The sequence below is a fragment of the Triticum aestivum genome, chromosome 4B (assembly GCF_018294505.1).
Source record: "Triticum aestivum cultivar Chinese Spring chromosome 4B, IWGSC CS RefSeq v2.1, whole genome shotgun sequence".
Taxonomy (NCBI): Eukaryota; Viridiplantae; Streptophyta; class Magnoliopsida; order Poales; family Poaceae; genus Triticum; species Triticum aestivum.
Genome location: NC_057804.1, coordinates 429,869,708 through 429,891,131, shown reverse-complemented (window position 1 = coordinate 429,891,131; position 21,424 = coordinate 429,869,708).

Below are 21,424 nucleotides of genomic sequence, written 5' to 3'. Positions count from 1 at the left end.
CGCAGAACCCAGGGCAAGGCCGTGGAATGCCACCAAGGAACCAAGCTCCCCGCAACCTGCCCAAAAATGGCAAGGGTCGTGTGAATCATGTCACTGCAAAGGAAGCCCAGGAAGACCCGGACGTTGTACTGGGTACGTTCCTTGTCAATTCTGCACCTGCAACTGTCTTGTTTGATTCTGGAGCCACGCATTCATTTGTCACCCAAAAGTTTGCATTAAAAAGTGGCATGACCCCTACACCCCTGAATAACCCTGTGGTGGTACAAACCCCCGGAGCAGAGATGAGAGCCCAGATAGGATGTAAAGGAGTCGGGATTGTCATTAATGGGGTAGACTTCTTAGCAGACCTTATCATCTTAAGATCGCAAGGCTTGGATGTGATCTTAGGAATGGATTGGCTCATCAAGCACCAAGGTTTGTTAGATTGTGCCAATCGGTCGGTCACTGTGACTAATGACCAAGGAGTTGAAGTTAAATTTGCATCCAACCCATCCTCTGCTAAAGCCAACCAAGTCAACTGTCTGACTGAAGTTGGATTGGAGCAAGTACCGGTAGTATGCGAATACCCCGATGTTTTTCCTGATGAGCTACCGGGAATGCCTCCTGACCGAGACATCGAGTTCATCATCGAGCTCATACCCAGAGCGGGACCCATCTATAAGAAGCCTTATAGAATGGGATCAGAGGAGTTAGCAGAATTGAAGAAGCAACTGGAAGAGCAGTTGAGGAAGGGATTTATCTGCCCTAGTGCCTCCCCTTGGGGATCGCCTGTTCTGTTTGTGGCAAAGAAGGACGGTACAATCTGCTTGTGCATTGACTACCGCTCCCTCAATGAAGTTACAATTAAGAACAAGTATCCACTTCCCAAGATTGAAGATCTATTTGATCAACTCAATGGGGCCAAGGTGTTCTCCAAGATCGACCTCAGATCTGGGTACTACAAGCTGAAAATCAGACCCCAAGATATTCCGAAGACGGCATTTGTAACCAGATATGGCCTGTATGAGTGCACGGTCATGTCCTTTGGATTGACCAATGCCCCAGCTTACTTCATGTACCTCATGAATAAGGTCTTCATGGAATATTTGGACAAGTTTGTTATTGTCTTCATTGATGACATTCTTGTCTTCTCGAAGACGGAAGAAGAGCACGAGCAACACTTGAGGATGGTCCTAGACAAGCTTCGAGAGCACCAACTGTATGCCAAGTTCAGCAAGTGTGAATTTTGGCTGCATGAAGTCGGATTCTTGGGTCATGTTTTGACCGAAGAAGGATTGTCAGTCGATCCCGCTAAGATTGAAGCCGTGACTGAATGGCAATCCCCAAGCAATGTGAAGGAAGTCAGAAGCTTCCTCGGACTCGCCGGATATTACCGCAAGTTCGTTGAAGGATTCTCAAGCATTGCCCGACCCATGACTCAGCTCTTGAGGAAGGACAAGAAGTTTGAATGGACGCCGAAGTGCGAAGAGAGCTTCCAGGAGCTGAAGAAGAGACTGACCACCGCCCCAGTTCTGGCCACACCGGATATACACAAGGAGTTTGTGATATATTGTGATGCGTCAAGGACCGGACTGGGAGGTGTTCTGATGCAAGAGGGCAGAGTCGTAGCTTACCTTTCAAGGCAACTACGGACTCATGAAGAGAACTATGCTACTCATGATCTTGAGTTAGCAGTTGTGGTTCATGCCCTGAAGACGTGGCGACATTACCTCCTAGGGAAGCGGTGTGAGATATACACAGATCACAAAAGTCTGAAGTATATTTTCACTCAAAGGGAATTGAACATGAGGCAAAGAAGGTGACTAGAGTTTATCAAGGACTATGACCTCAGTGTTCAATATCACCCTGGGAAGGCTAATGTGGTAGCTGATGCATTAAGCAGGAAGGCTTGTTCCTTGAATGCTATGCTTAAGGGAAAGGCTACCCGCCTTGTATGCAGAACTTGAAAGCTTCGGGTTGGAACTGGTTGCACCAGGATTCTTAGCCAACCTTGAAGTCAAGCCTACCCTAATGAATGATGTTAAGGAAGCTCAGAAGGGACATGAGAATATTGAAGGCATCAAGAGGAAGATCAAGGCGGGAAAAGCCCCAGGATTCTCAGAGGATGAGAAAGGAATTGTGTGGTTTGGGAATCGCATCTGCGTGCCCAACAAGGTTGAGCTCAAGAATCTGATCTTGCACGAAGCTCATGACACCCCGTATTCCATCCACCCTGGAGGAACCAAGATGTATCAAGACCTAAAGGAAAGATTTTGGTGGCACAGGATGAAAAGGGAGATTGCCACCTATGTTGCGAAGTGTGATGTATGCCAAAGAGTCAAGGCTGAATATCAGCGACCTGCTGGATTGCTCCAACCACTCAAGGTTCCCAAGTGGAAATGGGATAAAGTCGGAATGGATTTCATCACTGGACTACCTAAGTCAAACAAGGGACATGACTCCATCTGGGTCATAGTCGATCATTTGACCAAAGTAGCCCACTTCATTCTTGTTAAGACTACCTATAATGGCAACCAGCTAGCAACTCTATACATCAACAAAATTGTAAGCCTTCATGGTGTTCCCAAGGAGATTGTGTAAGATCGTGGAACCAAGTTTACCTCAAGGTTCTGGAAGAAGTTCCAAGAGGCCACGGGGACCAAGTTGTCCTTCAGCACTGCTTTCCACCCACAGACCGGAGGACAGACGGAACGAGTGAATCAGATACTCGAAGACATGCTCCGAGCCTGTGTCTTAGCATATGGAGCTAAGTGGGAAGATTGCCTCCCTTTTGCCAAATTCTCCTACAACAACAGTTATCAGTCAAGCCTTCAGATGGCACCATTTGAGGTGTTATATGGACGAAAGTGCCGCACACCCCTCAACTGGTCGGAGACCGGAGAAGGACTTGTCTTTGGGCCCGATATCCTCCGTGAAGCAGAAGAGCAAGTTCAGCTAGTCAGAGAGCGACTGAAGACCGCCAAGTCAAGGCAGAAGAGCAATGCTGACGCTCATCGCCGACTAGTAGACTTCCAAGTCGGAGACCATGTATACCTGCGAGTAACTCCTCTTAAGGGAACAAAGCGTTTCCACGTTAAGGGAAAGCTCGCACCAAGGTTTACCGGTCCCTTCGAGATCACCGCACGACGAGGAGAAGTGGCTTACCAGTTGGAACTGCCACCTCAACTATCCGATGTGCACAACGTATTCCATGTGTCACAACTCCGGAAGTGTCTCCAAGTTCCAGACAAGCCTGATCTTTACAAGGACGTCAATCACCAAGCCATTGACCTTCAGCCTAATTTGACTTACCGTGGGAGGCCCATCTGCATTCTGGATGAGGCTGAGCGACACACTCGGAGCCGCACCATCAAGTATTTCAAGGTCCACTGGAGCAACCACACTGAAGCCGAAGCCACCTGGGAACGTGAAGACTACCTTAGATCCGAGTTTCCGTATCTCTTTAAAGCCTAGTTTAGGAATCTCGGGGATGAGATTCTTGTAAGGGGGGTAGGTCTGTCACACCCTGCATTTTGTAACACTTCATTTGCATTAATAAAGCATGAAAATTTGGGCCAACAAAAACTTTTGCATTATTTGGCTTTTATTTTGGAGTTGGTTTTCTCTCTGTGATTCTTTTTAAGTGCTCTTCAAAGTCAACATAGTTTCACCCTCTATACTTCATCTCCTTGCCCCAAACTTCTGTCCAATGATCATGCCATGTGTATAGAGCAATATAATATTTTCTTACTAAATAATTTGGCCAAAAAGTATTTTCTAAAATTAGTTTTCCAAAAACCCTTGAATTAAGATTTGCACTGCAAGTACTTGATTTGAGGTGTGAAAAATATTTCAAAAGGTATATTTTAATCCTATTAGATGTAGGACTCCTATAAACCACAAAAATATAATTTTAAAAACTATTTTTCTATTTTATTTAAAAGCTTTTTCTTAAGGCCAGAAATGGTCTTTAATAGGGAAAAATTATTTTATTATTTTAAAAATATTTTATAAAAATCAGGGAAACTCAGTGGACATATATTTTCCATATATAAGAGTTTCAACACATGGTCATGTTCAAAATATTGGACAAAACCTCCCAAAACCATTTCTGCCCATTTCAAGGATTTGAAATATTTCTACAGGAAATATTTTCTTAAAAATCCAAGAAAAATCCAGCAAGTCACAAATGCATATTGTGATGATCTTGCAAAGCCTCATGTCAATCAATGTCATTTTGGTTCACCAAAAGGCCCCAAAACCCTCTCTGACCAGAATCAAATTTGAGCAACTTTGTACTACCAACTTTCTCCCCTTGACCCCAACTTTTGTGAGCATGTTCACATGACCAAATGTGGCCACGACACCAAGTGGTGCATCAAGGAGAAGTGATTTGCTCAACTAGATCTACTCAAGTCTATTTCTGCTCATTTCTAGGGTTCACAAAAGTTGCATTGGCAACTTTGCCCAAATAATCTCCAAATTGGTGGAAGGCCATATTTATATGTTTCATTTCACCCTGTGAAGTCTCATGGCAATTAAAGTTCATTTGCTTGCCCAAACCATTATCAAACACCTTCTGGCATTTTGCAAAAACCACTATTTTGACCCCTTCCACTATTCTTGGGGAGCTCAAATTTTTACCACAGCTCCTCCTAGCCCCCTTTCACTTCTAGTAGCAATGGCAAGACCACAGATCACTTATTGGAGGGGTAAAATCTCTCTCTCCCTCTCTGGACAGCTCCTTTCCCTCTCTTCCTCACCTCCCTCCTCCCTCAAGTGGCCATCCAGGGCATCCAATGCCCCTCCCCATTTGTTTACTCCCCCCTAGAGCCCCCAGACACTAGAGGCCAAGCCCAGAGCGCTGGAAAAATGGCCATGCTGGCCATATGCACGCTCTGGAGCACGCTACAGTGCGCTCCCGCACTGTAGCCACCCCCTTCCAACCACCTCCGGCCACCTCGGCCCTCCCCCTCACGCCAGCCGATGCGCCCCGACGTCCGCGACACGCTACGCGGTCGGCCCCCTCCTCTCTCCTCCTCCCCCGCGCCTCCGCGCTAGCAGACACCGGCCGCTCAAGCGCGCCAATGGCGCGGCTCACACACGCGGTGTCTCTGACCTCTCCCTGCTCCCTCTCTTATTTCCCCTGGGCGTAGTCGACCCCCACAAGCACCCTAGACACGGTGCAGCGCCCTCCCGAGGCCCGCAGCAACGAGCACGAGCTCGCCGGCGCACGAGCCCACGGTGGACCGCCGTTCGCCTATATAAAGGCCTCCCCGAGCCCTTCCACCCTCACCCCTCGCTCTCTGCACCACCAAAACCTCCCCCTGCACCCCCAGTTCGCCTCCAAAGCCGCCCGTGCTCGAGATCGAGCTCGAGCTCCGCCGCGTCGGCTCGCCGGAGTTCGCGAGCTGCCGGAAACGGCCGGAACCACCACCTCCTGAAGCTCCTCCGCCGCGAGACCTCGTCGCCGGCGAACCAGGCAGCTCCGGTGACGCCCGCCACCTCCACCCGATCGGCGACGCAGCGCTGAGTCCAGCCGTGCCCTTGCCCGACCTCGCCGTGGCCTACGCCGTCGCCGGTGAGCTCGCCGTCCCTCTGGCCTAGGGTTGACGACGACGGCCGTAGGGCCCGTCTGTCAGCCCCTTGCCCTGATGCGTGGGCCCCGCCCGTCAGGTTTGAAATTGGCGCGCGTGCGTGCACCGGCGCGCTGGGCCGCCTCGCTGGCTGGGCCAGCTGCCCTGCGGCTGTTCTGGCACAGTGCCCTTTTCCTTTTTCTTTTTCTGTCAGTATTCCAAAAATTGCACAGGATTAAATATTTATCCAAATGAATTAATTCCAATTCCTAAATTCCTAGAATATTACAACCTATTTAATGGTTCAACTTCCATTCTAATCCAACAACCTTTCCTTCACTATAAATATTTAAATGTGGTTTTTAGCATTTAAATATATCTTTGAAAATCCATTTCTCCCATTCTGCTACACCAAATCCAAAACTAGGAATTTTCCCCTTCTTGGTTTTCAACCTAGTATTTTACAAAAAGGTGTTGACATTTTTCTGAGCACTTTGGTTTTTCTGTTTTACTATTGCCTTATTTTCTCATTATTTACTTTGCGACGATAGATTGCGTTGCTGACGAAGGAGTTGGACCAGAAGACTTTGAAGACCCAGAAGACTTTGCTGAGCCAGGCAAGCAGCCCTTTGACCATGTCTATGAAACCTTTTTATGCATGGCATATAGTACCTTATCCTTGTCGCAACGGAATCATGATGGGGTGATAACCACTTCAATGGTTTCCACCATACTTCCTCGTTGATACTTGCATTGTGCATGACCCTACCTTCCTATGAGGGTTATGCCGGTGGGAGTAGATAGGATGCTAAGGTAGTGCTACGCAAAAAGGGACGGGTATATGCATGGTGAAGGAGGCAAAGTATTTTCAAAAGACTTTTTCGAAAACCCCGTCGGGTGCCACTTATGCCCGAGGGAGATGATGAAATGGGTAACCACTTGATGACGAAGTGGTGTACCGAGGCAATTGTGTGTGTTGTTTTCGAAAAAGGATTAGATTTAAGATTTGTCGACTGCCCCAACCTTACATGCGCAACCACTCTACCCTTATATGGGAAAGGGCATTATTGATTACCTAGGCCGATACTAGCTTGGAGCCCGCATTACTAGTGACGGGGGAGAGTTGGTGCTCTCTCTCGGGATGGGGTCGTGCCAGGTAGGGCGGCCATGACTGTTTTCACAGGGCACCAAACACACCGTTGGCACCCCGTGCTTGTGGTATATGATGAATATGGGAGCGAGGCTCCACAACTTTATGATGTGAAATGTTAGGCACGGGGGTTACTACCAATCGAGTGGACTCCATGTTAGTGTCGTCTAGGGAAAGGTAGTGATCGGGTGCTTACCCCGGGTACTTGAGGTACCGCGGGTCGTGGATGACACGGAAGTTCCCCGGATCTTGTGGGTACAGTGTGCAACCTCTGCAGAGTGTAAAACTATTCGGATAGCCGTGTCCACGGTCAAGGACAGTTGGGCGGTGCTGCTTAAACTACATCCAGAGTTTCACAACTGTGTATGTGTGTGTTGATAAAATGATTTGGGTCAAGACAAGGGACTTGACATGTTTGAGATGGGTTGGTGCCCACTCTATTTATGTTGGGTTGGTGCCCACTCTATTTATGTTGATATCTGTAACCTGATCTCATGGTTACTTGATTTCTCCTGATGCATGTCTTACAAGTTGTTGAACATGTCATTGCACTCAAAACTAGCTTTCCGCAAAAAAATACCAATATCATGCATTGTTGTGCCTTGAACCAAAACATGGGTTGCTTGCGAGTACATTCAAAGTACTCATTGGCTTGCCACTGGTTATTTAATTGACCAGGCATGGAAGAACCGGAGTTCGAAGAAGAGTTCTTTGGAGACGAACATGCGAACTAGGACGTTTCCCAGTCAGAATGCCTGTAGGGTTAAGGTAGATGGCATGGGTTCTACTTATCGACGAAGATTTCCGCTGCTTGCATTTCATTTGATGTTCAGCCCTTAAGGCTTTATCAATGTAAGACTTGACCATAATGGTCATAATTTGTGTAAGACGGTATGTATGGATGTAAGACTCTTGTTATTCAGCTTCTGTGTGTTCAGTGAGCATTGATTTCTGGGATCACTGTACATGTGCATTCGGTGATCTCGACTCATGAGTCGGGGTCCCCATAGCGTACAACCTCTTTGGCGAAGCCATGTCGATCAGCGTGATTGGGTTGGCCGGTGAGGATGCTCTGGCTGACTTTGCTGTCGGAGGAGGGGAAGAAGATGTTAGGCATCTAGAGATGGTGCCCGAGGTACTGCTCCGCTGTGATGGAGGGTTTCGTCGTTGGAGCAGCTCCGGTGAGTTGTACGACGCCAAAGCTGAAGCAGGACAAGAGAGACAACGAACAACGTTAACCTGAGTGGAATTCTAATAGCATCTCCAATACATGACGTAAAATACATAACCACAAAGTGCTAGATGTAAAATACATCAGCCGCTCATATCTGAACTTAACTGTCGAAACTGAACTTAACTGTTGAAACTGAACTTAACTGTCGAAACTGAACCTAACTCTCGAAACTGAATTTTGTTGTCGAAACTGAATTTTGCTGTCGAAACTGAACGAACTAGCAAGGTGAGGCTACACGTCGGTCGACTGACTTTTTCATCTCTGGTCAGTCGATTTTGCAGCCGTTGGACACAAAATCAAGGGCCTGCGGTTCATCTTCAACCTCCACCCCCTGAGCCGCCAGCCACCACAGGCCAAACAGCAGCCCCCCGCCACCCGCGACCGGTGGTGCGCCGCGCCGCCTGCCCCGAAAACACTCCCCACCGCCGGTCCGCCGTCGCCCCGGCCATCCCTCTAGGCCCTCCCATGCCGAGCTTTTTCTCCGGCGATCCCCACGCCACCGCCCCGCCAACGCCCCACCACCGCCGGCGACCACCGCCCCCATCTTGAACCCTAAGATAGATAGTGGGTTACCTCTCCGGCGAGACCCCTCCCCGCTGCGGCTGGTTCTTCCTTCACCCCAGCGAGCCCACCACTTGAAAATCGACTGACCCAAAAGTCGATTCAGTCGACTGAAGTGTAGCCAAATTGGAGCAGCATCCCAAGCAAGAGCAAGAGCAGCAGCGCGAGCAAGAGCAATAGCAAGAGCAGACCAGGCAGGGGACCGAGAGCAAGAGCAGAGCAGCAACGCGAGCGAGAGCTAAAGCAGCACCAGCTCCTACTGATGTGGATGTCGCCGCCGAGGGAGCAACGTCGTGGAGGAAGTGGCCGGCGACGCCGCCGTGGATGGAGCCGCGCCGTGTCGGCTCAGGACCAAGCGCCGGCAGCACCGTGAGACCGAATCAAGAAGAAAATGCGGCGATTAGTGTACAACCTCTTTGGTGGCGCCGATTAGGCTGCAGCTTCATCCAAGGAAACGGTGATTGTCGGTGTCAAAACCGGCGGATCTCGGGTAGGGGGTCCCGAACTATGCGTCTAGGCGGATGGTAACAGGAGACAAGGGACACGATGTTTTTACAAGGTTCGGGCCCTCTCGATGGAGGTAAAACCCTACTCCTGCTTTATTGATATTTATGATATGGGTAGTATAAGAGTGGATCTACCACGAGATCAAGGAGGCTAAACCCTAGAAGCTAGCCTATGGTATGATTGTTGTAATGGTTGTGGTGTCCTACGGACTAAAACCCTCCTGGTTTATATAGACACCGGGGAGGGCTAGGGTTACAAAGAGTTGGTTACAATGGTAGGAGATCTACATATCCGTATTGCCAAGCTTGCCTTCGACGCCAAGGAAAGTCCTATCCGGACACGGGACGGAGTCTTCAATCTCATATCTTCATAGTCTTGGAGTCCGGCTGACGATGATAGTCCGGCTGTCCGGACACCCCCTAGTCCAGGACTCCCTCAGTAGCCCCCGAACCAGGGTTCAATGACGATAGGTCCAGCACGTACATAGTCTTCGGCGTTGCAAGGCGAGTTCTCCTTTAAGTTCCATGTACCTGCCGAACAGTGTCCGGGTTCCTTATCAATGTTGCGCTTCTTGGCTTCCATGCCCAATAATGGCCATCTTCCACGCGTCGCACGAATGCGAAAAGCCAGGGTATCTTTTATGTTTTACCCCCTAGCTGTGCAAATAATCTGCCTATAAGAAAGGCAAGAATCCAGATCCAAATCACACCATCTTCCTTCCGCGAGTACTCATCGGAGCGCTTCCGACCAAAAATCCATTCCATCATGGACCGTAGACGCGGCTCCTCCTCTCGCGCTCCCAGCCCTCTGCCAGGAGACTGGCGGAGATGTTCTGTCCCGCATAGCGAGCTGGTGAAGCTCCAAGCGGAGGGATATCTCCCTCCGGCCTTCATGGTCCCGGTTCGAGCCGGGCTGGCCACCTACCAAGGTGGGAAGCAAGCAGAGGCTACCCCAAATCCCAACAAAGGGGAGCGGGTATGCTTCGTCCCCTATCTGATAAAGGGGCTCGGATTTCCTATTCATCCGTTCCTCCGCGGGCTCCTGGAGTTCTTCGGTCTCCATCTTCATCACCTCACGCCCGCCTCTATCCTGCATATTGCAGGTTACGTAGCTCTTTGCGAGCTATTTCTGGGCGTCGAGCCCCATTTTGCATTGTGGAAGAGGTTGTTCTGCCTTGTACCCCGCTCTCACGAGGGGTATATATATCAAGTGGGCGGTGCCGAAATATGGCGCATCCCCGGGACCGGATATCCATCCGGAACCCCTAAGAAGGCGTCCGAAGACTGGCCTTCAGAATGGTTTTACATAGAAGACGCTCCGCTGCCGGACCCTGTTCAGATCGGCCTCCCGGAGTTCAGTAATGCTCCTTTGAAGAAACGCCTCAGCTGGCGCCCACGGAGCCCCCAGCTGGAGGAAGACAAGAGCGTCCATTATTTGATGGGCCGGATAAGGTTACTGACCCATTCCGGGTTGACCATGATTGGAGTCATGGCAACGTGCATTATGCGGGGGGTGCAGCCGCTGCAATACAGGGGCCACCCTATGTGGGATTTCAACGGGGAGGACGATGCCACCCGTCATGGCCGCAAAGGGCCGGGTTCGACCGAGGACCTGGCGAAGATCCTGTCCAGCCTGTACAAGGGGGAGAAGGAGGACTTCCTCCAGACGAACCTGTTGAATGGGTTCTCCATGAATAATCCCCGGCTTTGGGTAAGCAAACACTCTGTGTGCCCGACCCATGCTTTCGAAGTTTAAGTTTCGTATATTATGTTTTCGACGCAGGAGCTGCGTCGGGTTGTGGAGGGCATGCTTAGCCCACCTCCGCAACCCGAGGATCCAGAGAGATTCCAGGATCCGGCCTCCGAAGAGGACCCGGACATAAAGGTGGGGCTAATCGACGGGGTGTTCCACCAGCTCAGCATGGATAATGCTTTAGTCGCCATTACGGCTGACTATCCCCGACTATATCCGGCTTCTCAGGTGATTGTGACCGAAGTCCCGACACCATTATTTCTTCCTTGCTCATTTCTGACCCCCATGTATGATGGTGTATTGCAGGAAGCGCCTTCAAGGCGGGAAGCCAAGCCCGCGGTGGCTGACCGACAAGGGCCAGTACGGACCAGTAGGTGGAAGAGGAGCACGGCACGGATTGAAACATCGCCGCAAGGGTATAGCCCACGGTTTGTCATTTAGAGCAACGCTCCTAGGAAGCGTTTGAGTGCTCATGACTTTTGTAGGAGAAAGAGCGCCCGCCGGACTGCGGACGTAGAGGTTGCCAACCCAGCCTCTACCAGCCAGGCTCCAGCACCTGGTCTGGAGGGGTAGGCGAGCGCAAGGCGCGAGCCGGATACTCCTCCAACGGAGGATGCCGACAGACTGTTCGCCACCAAGTCTGAGGAGGAGAGCGCCATGAACCACAGGCGCCGCCGGACAGTTTTTTGTGACGCGTGCTTCTCCCCTGAGGCGTTGAATGCCTTTAACGCGGGGGATGCGCACCTCCGTGCTGCTCAAGATGGTTTGACCAGAGCCACGGAGCAGTATGTAAAAGACATACGGGTAAGAGAATTTAATAGCTGTATATGCCAGTAGCCCCCGAGACTTAAAGTAGTTATATTAACTGATTTAAGGATCATTTTAAACGCAGGATCTTACCGAGAAGAATACCCAACTGTCTTAGGAGCTGCAAGAGTGTAAGGCCCAACTCGAGGCTGCACTTGCTGCCGCAGGAGGAAACACAGAGACCCCTCCTGGTAACACATTATTTTTAAAAAGATAAGTGGTGTGCGGCGTGCGCACAAGTCTAATAATGACATTGGAGGTGCTGCCGGACAAGATCCGGACAGGCAAGAACTACTGCGCCAGCTGAAGGTCGGCGAGAGGGTGCTGAATAAGGTGCAGCAGGAAAGGAACAAGCTCCAGGATGCCCACACCCAGCTTGGAGAAGAGCTGAAAGGCCTTCGGGCCGAGCTGTCTAGCTCCGTTAAGGAGAATCAGTGGCTTCGTTGCGGCATCTATAGTAAGTGATTGAGCGAACTCCTTTGAAAAGAAGAGTTCGGCGAGGAAGTCAATTGATAAAATATGTCTGTAGGTATACTCACAGGTCGCCCTGCGGAGGAGATGCCCGTATCGACGGGTGATCAACTTCCCGAACTGTTGCAGCTGCTCGAACGAGTTCGGCAGGCAATGAGCGGCGTCGTCCAGGCTTTATGGCCAGCCCTCTCCCTGCCCGAGGGCCTTGGCGAGCTTGCGGAGAAGCTTCAGGGAATGCGACAGCACTTCTGTTTATGGAAGATTTCAGCCTGCCGCCAAGGTGCCAGGGAGGCTTGGGCCATGGTGAAGATGCGGTACAAGAAGGCGGATCCCAACCACATGGCCGAGGTCGGACCTGTAGGGCCCGATGGGAAGGAGATCCCTGTGAGTTTAGTATACGGCCAAGTAGAGTAGGCCGCCAAATTTTCCCAACGGGACTGTAAATTAGACAACCTGTTAGACGGGATTGAGGAGGAATACAGTCAGTCTATTTGACAATGGATTTTAAAATGACTTGTAAAATGCCTTCTAGCTGGATTGTAGATCGTCTGTCTTTGCCGACCTTTTCGCTTCAACCTCGGGACCCTAGAGTCCGGAGTGTGTCCAAATACCTTCTCGGTTAAGAAACAACCGGGGCATGCATGGAGACCAGGCGTAGGGGTCATTAGTGCTTTATCAGACAAGTGCCCAACTAGTTATGTTATATTACATGGTTAGTAAGAAACATCTTCCAGGGAGAATAGTTCCATTAAGGGTTCCTTTCCCTGGGAGGCATGCCATAAAGTGCATGTCCGGTCTGTGAAAAGAGCAGAAAAACATCTGGGGGCAGATAAATAAGTAGGTAAAAAATCATCTTTCAAGTCACCGACCGAATATTACCTTAAGAACGCTAGCTTTTGGCTTCACCCAGTCTGAGGTACACATCCGGCTGACCCGGCAGTAACAATCGCAGAGGTGCTCCCTTTACCTCCTAGCCGAACAATCGGGAACGTAGGGGTAAGCACAGGATCCAGGCAACCCAGCTTGGCCAAAACTTAAGTCATATCGATGCATATAATGGTGAATAAAAGGTACATGTGGAAGCTTGACACATGTGCTGGGCATGAAGCCCTTATAATTAAGCTTCTGGTACAGAAGCCCCCAGGTATAATGAGTGCGGATGGCACATCAAGTGTTTGCGAACAATGCGCAAGTAGGCCTTTAAGGGCTTTTTAGGAAAAGGGGTGAGAGGAGAAAGAGAAACAAAAGACAACTGAAGTGTAAAAATTTGGACGGGGGAAGGGGACGAACTCTTAGTCCGGCGCTAGGCATAGAATCTTTGGAGGCGGGCTGCGTTCCATGGGTTCGGCTCGAGTCGGTTGTCCGGCATTTTTCATAGACGGTACGCTCCACCGGTCAGGACTTGATCGATAATGAAGGGGCCCTCCCATTTGGGCTTGAGCTTGTCCTTTTTCTTGTCCGGCAGGCGTAGAACTAGTTCGCCAACGTTGTAAGTCTTGGCCCATACTTCTCTGCTTTGATATCTTCAAGCCTGCTGCTGATAGAATGCGGAACGAGCCTTGGCGATGTCGCGTTCTTCCTCCAATGCGTCCAAGCTATCCTGCCGATCCAGCTCGGCTTCTCTTTCTTCGTACATGCGCACTCAAGGTGAGTCATGAATGATGTCGCAGGGCAGAACTGCCTCTGCACCGTATACTATAAAAAATGGTGTGAATCCGGTAGTACGGTTGGGCGTTGTCCGCAGCCCCCAGAGTACGGAGTCGAGCTCCTCTACCCAGTGCGTGTCAGATTTCGTAGTGACCGCACTAGTCTGGGTTTGATGCCGCTCATTATTAGACCGTTCGCTCGTTCCACTTGACCGTTGGTTTGAGGATGATAGACTGAAGCGTAATCGAGCTTAATGCCCATATTTTTGCAACATGATTTAACCTCGTCGGCCGTGAAGTTCATGCCGTTATCGGTGATGATGCTGTGGGGGACACCATAACGGTGTACTACCCCAGATATGAAGTCTATCACTGGTCCGGACTCTGCCGTTTTAACTGGCTTGGCCTCTATCCATTTGGTGAATCTATCCACCATGACCAATAGGTACCTTTGCTTGTGGGTTCCCCCTTGAAGGGGTCCAACCATGTCAAGCCCCCAGACCGTGAACGGCCAGGTAATGGGTATAGTTTTGAGGGCGGTGGGTGGCATATGGCTCTGATTAGCAAAGAGCTGACAACTGATGCATCTTTGGACTAAGTCCTGAGCATCTGCCCGGGCTGTCGGCCAATAAATTCCTGTAAGGAATGCCTTTCCGACAAGGGCCCGAGCTGCGGCGTGGTGTCCGCCTAGTCCGGCATGAATTTCAGCCAGAAGGTTTCGCCCTTCCTCTTCGGAGATACACCTTTGAAGGACTCCGGTTGTGCTTTTCTTATAGAGTTCTCCCTCATGGACCTTGTAGGCTTTAGATCGCCGAACTATGCAGTGGGCCTCATTTTGGTCTTCGGGGAGTTCCTACCTAAGCAAGTAGGCTAGGAATGGCTCTGTCCACGGGGCGATTACTGCCGTTATTTCGTGGGATGAAGGTGTTATTTCATCGGCTGAATCGCCGGTTATGTCAGATTGCTCTGTGTCGGTTGGTGCGGCTGCTTCCGGTTTGTTATTTCCGGACTCCTCTTCCCATAGTACGGATGGCTTAAAGAGCCGTTCCAGGAAGAGGTTTGGAGGGACAGTGTCACGTTTTGCGCCGATGCGTGCCAGTACGTCGGCTGCTTGGTTATTATCCCGGGCTACGTGGTGGAATTCAAGTCCTTCGAACCGAGCTGACAGTTTGAGGACAACGTTACGATAGGCTGCCATTTTCGGATCCTTGGCGTCAAAGTCTCCATTTACTTGGGATATTGCAAGGTTTGAATCCCCGCGCACCTCTAGGCGTTGAATGCCCATGGAGATTGCCATCCGGAGGCTGTGTAAAAGGGCCTCGTATTCGGCTGCGTTGTTGGAGTCCGTGTACATTATCTGAAGTACGTATTGGACTGTGTCCCCGGTTGGGGACGTCAATACGACGCCAGCCCCCAATCCGGCCAACATTTTGGAGCCGTCAAAGTGCATAATCCAATTGGAGTATGTGCCGTACTCTTTAGGGAGTTCGGCTTCGGTCCATTCAGCGACAAAGTCAGCCAAAACTTGTGACTTTATAGCTCGCCGAGGTTTGTAAGTTATATCGAATGGTAAGAGCTCAATGGCCCATTTTGCAATCATGCCCGTCGCGTCGCGGTTGTTTATAATGTTGTTGAGGGGTACTTCAGAGGCCACTGTTATCGAACACTCTTGAAAGTAGTGTCGGAGCTTCCGGGATGCCATGAACACCGCATATGCTATCTTTTGATAGTGCGGGTAACGTGACTTGCAGGAGGTTAACACAATGGATACGTAGTACACTGGTTTTGGAAGAGGGAATTTATGCCCTTCTGTCTCTCGTTCGACGATCAGTAATGCGCTTACAACTTGATGCGTTGTCGCGATGTATAACAAGATTGGTTCACCCAGGTTTGGCGCAGCCAGGACCGGATTTGTTGCCAATATGGATTTTATTTCTTCGAGTCCGGCGGTGGCAGCATCCATCCATTCGAAGTGTTCGGTGCGCTTGAGGAGGCGATAGAGGGGCAGTGCCTTTTCTCCTCAAACGGGAGATAAAGCGGCTTAGAGCCGCCATGCATCCAGTCAATTTTTGTATTTGTTTGAGGTCTTTTGGAATATCTAGCTGTGACAGAGCTCGGATCTTGGCTGGGTTTGCTTCAATTCCTCTACCGGACACAATGAAGCCCAGAAGCTTTCCGGCTGGTATGCCGAAAACGCATTTTTCCGGATTCAGCTTGATGTCATATGCTCTGAGGTTGTCGAATGTGAGCCTCAAGTCGTCTACTAGAGTTTCGACGTGTTTGGTTTTGACGACTACATCATCTACGTATGCCTCTACTGTTTTGCCGATCTGGGTGGCCAGACATGTTTGAATCATGCGCTGATATGTTGCGCCGGCGTTTTTAAGTCCGAAGGGCATCGTGTTGAAGCAGAATGGTTCATATGGAGTAATGAATGCCGTTGCGGCCTGGTCTGCTTCCGCCATCTTGATTTGATGGTAGCCGGAGTATGCGTCAAGGAAGCGCAATGAATCGTTTCCTGCGGTAGCATCGATTATCTGGTCGATGCGGGGGAGGGGGAAGGGATCCTTTGGGCAGGCCTTGTTGAGGTCTTTAAAATCGACACATAGGCGCCAGGATTTGTCCTTCTTTGGTACCATTACCAGGTTTGCTAGCCAATCCGGATGTTTGATGTCTCTGATGAATCCGGCTTCCAATAGTTTGGCTAGCTCTTCTCCCATTGCCTGTCTTTTGGGTTCAGAAAATCGTCGAAGAGCCTGTTTGACTAGCTTGAATCCTTTTAGGATGTTTAGGCTATGTTCGGCCAATCTGCGTGGGATTCCGGGCATATCCGAAGGGTGCCAGGCAAAAATGTCCCAATTTTCCCGAAGGAATTATTGCAGTGCGGCGTCTTCATCAGGGTTCAACTGTGCCCCGATGGAAGCCGTCCTTGTCGGGTCCGTTGGATGGAGCTGGAATTTTACTATTTCATCCGCTAGTTTAAAGGAGGTGGACTTGGATCTTTTATCGAGTATCACATCGTCCCTATTCACAGAAGAGCGCAGCGCAGTGAGTTCTTCTGCCGCTAGGGCTTCGGATAGTGCCTCCAGGGCTAATGCGGCTGTCTTGTTTTCGGGCGCGGAGTGCTATGTCCGGATCACTAACAAGAGTGATTATTCCGCCGGGCCCAGGCATTTTGAGCTTCATGTACCCGTAATGGGGTATGGCTTGAAAAATTGTGAATGCCTCTCGTCCTAATATAGCGTGATATCCACTGTTGAATGGGGCCACTTGGAACGTGACTTCTTCGGATCTGTAATTGTCCAGCGAGCCGAACACCACATCGAGTGTGATTTTTCTAGTGCAGCGCGCTTCCCGACTAGGGATTATTCCTCTGAAGGTTGTGCTGCTTCGCTCAATGCGGCTCCAATCTATTTCCATTTTTTGAAGAGTTTCCTCGTAGATGAGGTTTAATCCGCTTCTGCCATCCATGAGTACCTTGGTGAGTCGAAAGCCGTCCACTATTGGACTAAGGACCAATGCGGCTGGTGCTCGGGCTGTTCGGAATTTAGGTTCGTCGCTGGTGTTGAAGGTGATGGCTGTATCGCCCCATGGATTTGTTGTTTCTACTTGGTCGACTTCGGCGAGGCTGCGGATTGTTCGTTTCCGCATATTATTTGATGCGAAAGTCTCAAAGACTGTTGATACCGTACCGGTATTGTTGGAGTGGTTTTCCGGGTCTAGAAGCTCCTCGCCACTTTTGGCCACCTGCCGTAATATCCAACATGCTTGAAGGCTATGTGTTGGGATGGCGCCCTCTGTACTATGAATTTTACAGGGTCCGCTAAGCCATCCCTCCATTACGGTTTGGTGCCCTTCATGGGGTTTTTGCTTTTTGGTTTTTGTACCTGGTGCCTGAGTGTAATGCACCCTTTTGTTGTGGACTAGGGTTGTATTTGGGGCCGGATTGTCCCAAAACTTATTTTCGGTTTTCCGGAAACTCTCCATCGCACAGTACTTTCGTACTATGGACGCCATGTCGGCGAAGCGTGTAATTTCACGACGGCTGACGGCGTTCAAGATTCCCTCGTCCGTGCAATTATTGCAAAAAAATGAGATTGCGTTTTCCTCTCGGCAGTCCTTTATCCTGTTCATAACCAGGAGGAATCTGGCCCAGTAGTGACGTACTGTTTCAGCGGGCTCTTGCCAGATTAGAGATAGATCGCATATGTTTGGGCGGGTGGGCGTAATTAAGTCCGAAACCCTACCCATCTCGAGGCTCAAGGGCCGAGAAGTTTCCAAATTTGGAAGCTTGGATTGCTGGATGTTGTCCAACGAGTCCGGTCCGATGCCTGACTTTAGGTTCAGTGCTTGATCGAAGTCCGTCCCTCCGCAGGAATCCGTCATGGAGGGTTCGGGAGCCCGGACATGACTAGTTTTCAATACAGGAGAAGAGTCGCCGCGTTGTTCCTCTACCACTGCAACGTGGTGGGTGACCTGGGGAGAGTTAATCTCTCTCAGATCGGTTTTAAGCTCGATCTGATTGTAGTCTGTAGCGACTCCCAGGGCGGCGATGCGATCCAAGAGCTCGTTTACGGACGAGAGCTCTATTGGATCCAGCCGCTCGGCGAATTCCGAGCCGACGTGAAGATTGCTTTGGCGACCTGAGAGGTGATTGTCGAAGCGGTGGCTGGACAGGCGGTCATAAGAAAACCACCTAGCCGGATAGTTTGGCCGGCAGCCAAAGCTCCTTTGGCGAAAATACCGTCCTTGAAGACGGGAGGAGGCATCCTTCCTATCGGTGACGACACAGAGGAACTCTCAATGAAAGCACCAATGTCGGTGTCAAAACCGGCGGATCTTGGGTAGGGGGTCCCGAACTGTGCGTCTAGGCGGATGGTAACAGGAGACAAGGGACACGATGTTTTTACCCAGGTTCGGGCCCTCTCGATGGAGGTAAAACCCTACTCCTGCTTGATTGATATTGATGATATGGGTAGTACAAGAGTGGATCTACCATGAGATCAAGGAGGCTAAACCCTAGAAGCTAGCCTATGGTATGATTGTTGTAATGGTTGTGGTGTCCTACGGACTAAAACCCTCTAGTTTATATAGACACCGAGGAGGGCTAGGATCACACAGAGTCGGTTACAATTGTAGGAGATCTACATATCTGTATTGCCAAGCTTGCCTTCCACACCAAGGAAAGTCCCATCCGGACACGGGACGGAGTCTTCAATCTCGTATCTTCATAGTCTTGGAGTCCGGCTGACGATGATAGTCCGGCTGTCCGGACACCCCCTAGTCCAGGACTCCCTCAGTGATGATGATGCTCTTCCGGTGGTGCAGGTGAAGACGATGGTGTGGGAATGGAGGTGGCGCGAAAGACGAGGGGAACATCGGGGCAACTCCTTGGAGGTGGAGTACGGGGTGGCTGAACTGGCGGGACGATGAGATCGACGACGGATCCTCATTCAGTACGATGGATGAGGGACGTCGAGGTGTTGCTGTGGACGACATCGTCGGGGAAGAGGCTCTGGCTGGGTGGCGGACGGAGCAGGGTGTGGGGTTTCGTCACGGGTTTTTGCGGCCTCGGTGTACGAATGGGTGGGCGGATGGGATGGCAGTGGGGAACCATGGCTTAGAGACGCGCTTGTCCGAAATGTGGGGTAAGTTATGAAAGTACCCCCCACCGATTTGAGGCGGTTCTTTCGGTTCAGGGGTACCACGGGCATTTCGCGTCTCGGGATTTCACAAGAGGTCGGAGTTTTTGCACGCGTTGTAATTTCGGAATAGCAAGGCGCAGGTTGAGATGGAGGGAGTTGTCGGAGCACAAAGAGACAAAGATATATCTTAAATATTTTGGGCTAACAAGGCGCGGGTTGAAATTTCCGGACTAGCCTAACGTGTACTGTACCAAATCAATGCGCACTACAAATGTCATTCAAAACATTGAATTCATGTTATGTTCAATTAAAATATTTCGCTACGTGTATAATGCATGCAACCTACTACTCAAATGAACGTTTTAGTGCCTTCCAAACGTATATACTACCGCTTCAATATGAACTAAATTTGAATGAAATCTACAGTAATGATTGTTGTAAAGTCAAAGCATTTGAATTTGTTTCCCTGTTTCAATAGGATCTACAATCATCATTATTGTCAAGTTAAACCATTGTTTGTGTATTATCTTCACAACACACCACATGATCAGTCTCGAGTTACATATGAACTATGTGTACTATATGAACTCGAACTAGATTTTTTGAATCCACTTTATTTTGATTTCAAATCACATTACATTTCTAGCTCTAGCTAGATCTTCATAATCTAAACCATGTCTCATATGTATAATGTGTTTATCACATTATGTATGGTGCCCCGCCCCCTACGCCTACAAGTATTTAGATGTGAGTTGCAAACACCACACATTACCACAAATTCAAATAAAATGTGAGAACGTTCGATATATAGTATTGTTTAGATTGCTCGATATTTAGTTGTAAGCTGCAAACGCTGCACATTATCACAAATTCAAATAAAATGTGAGATTGTTTGATGTATAGTATGGTTTGGATTGTTCGGCATTTAGATGTGAGTTGCAAACGCCATGCATTATCACATTATGGTATAACATGTGCACAACACGTGTATCACCGCTATATTCATGCATGCAATGTTTAAAACACTATGATCTCCTATCCAAATATATGAATCCGCTTTCATATCAAATTATGATCTTCGTTAGTCTCTTACACCCACATAATCCTCTAACCTTTGTAGCTACCACTAACTTTCTCTCGTGCGTGCACACGCCCTCCTCGCCCTCCCCCTCCCTCGGCATTCTATCCACCGGGCACATTCATTTTTTTCTTTAGGTCGTTCTCCCAGAGTCTCCATAACTCCTTTCCGACACACACCGATCGATAAACCTCTCCGGCGATGCCTGCCTATAGCATACACATACAGCTTCAATCTCATCCTTTATGTGTCCTCGCCTCATGTCTCTCATATGGTCAGACACACGTGTAAACTCTCACCCCCATTTTCATCGATCTCACAACTGCACACTCCTCCCCTATCTAGCTAGTAGTTGGGCCTCTCGCACCAACTCCTAGCTCCATTCTCTCTATCTATCCGTCTTGCTGGGCCTTATTTGCCTCTAACAAATGGATGTACACCGACCGATCTCTCGCTATACATATAGCCAGCTAGGTCCTTATAACTCATTTTTACCCACACATCGATCGATCTACCTCATTAGTTGTGTCTCTCCCTTCCTCCGACAAACAACAATTGATCTGCCGATCTAGTTAGGTTTTCTTACCAAACACATGGTTCCCCTTCATCATACATGGATGCGTCCCGACAGATCTATCACTCACAGGCACACACAGAAACACATCCCCACTCTTATTGATAACATTGCAGTTCCACCCTCAGTTTGTCTAGTAGGCCTCTCCCAACATCTCCGAGAAGCAACTCCATCACCCATCCAGCACTCTACCCCTCTCCCTCCCTCTCGCTCTCTCTCCTCTCTCTCTCTCTCTGTCCCATCATATTTCATGTCCTTCAGTTATGTATGGATGTCGACCGATCTCCCTCAAGACATAGCTGGGCCTCTCCTTCTCCACACATATACGAGTCGTTCTACCTCTGTAGTTAGGCCTCTGCCTACCCCTCCCCCCACCCCCTCCTCCCACACACACCGATACATCAAGCGTTCCAGTCATGTCTTCCTGCCACACACAAACTTGAC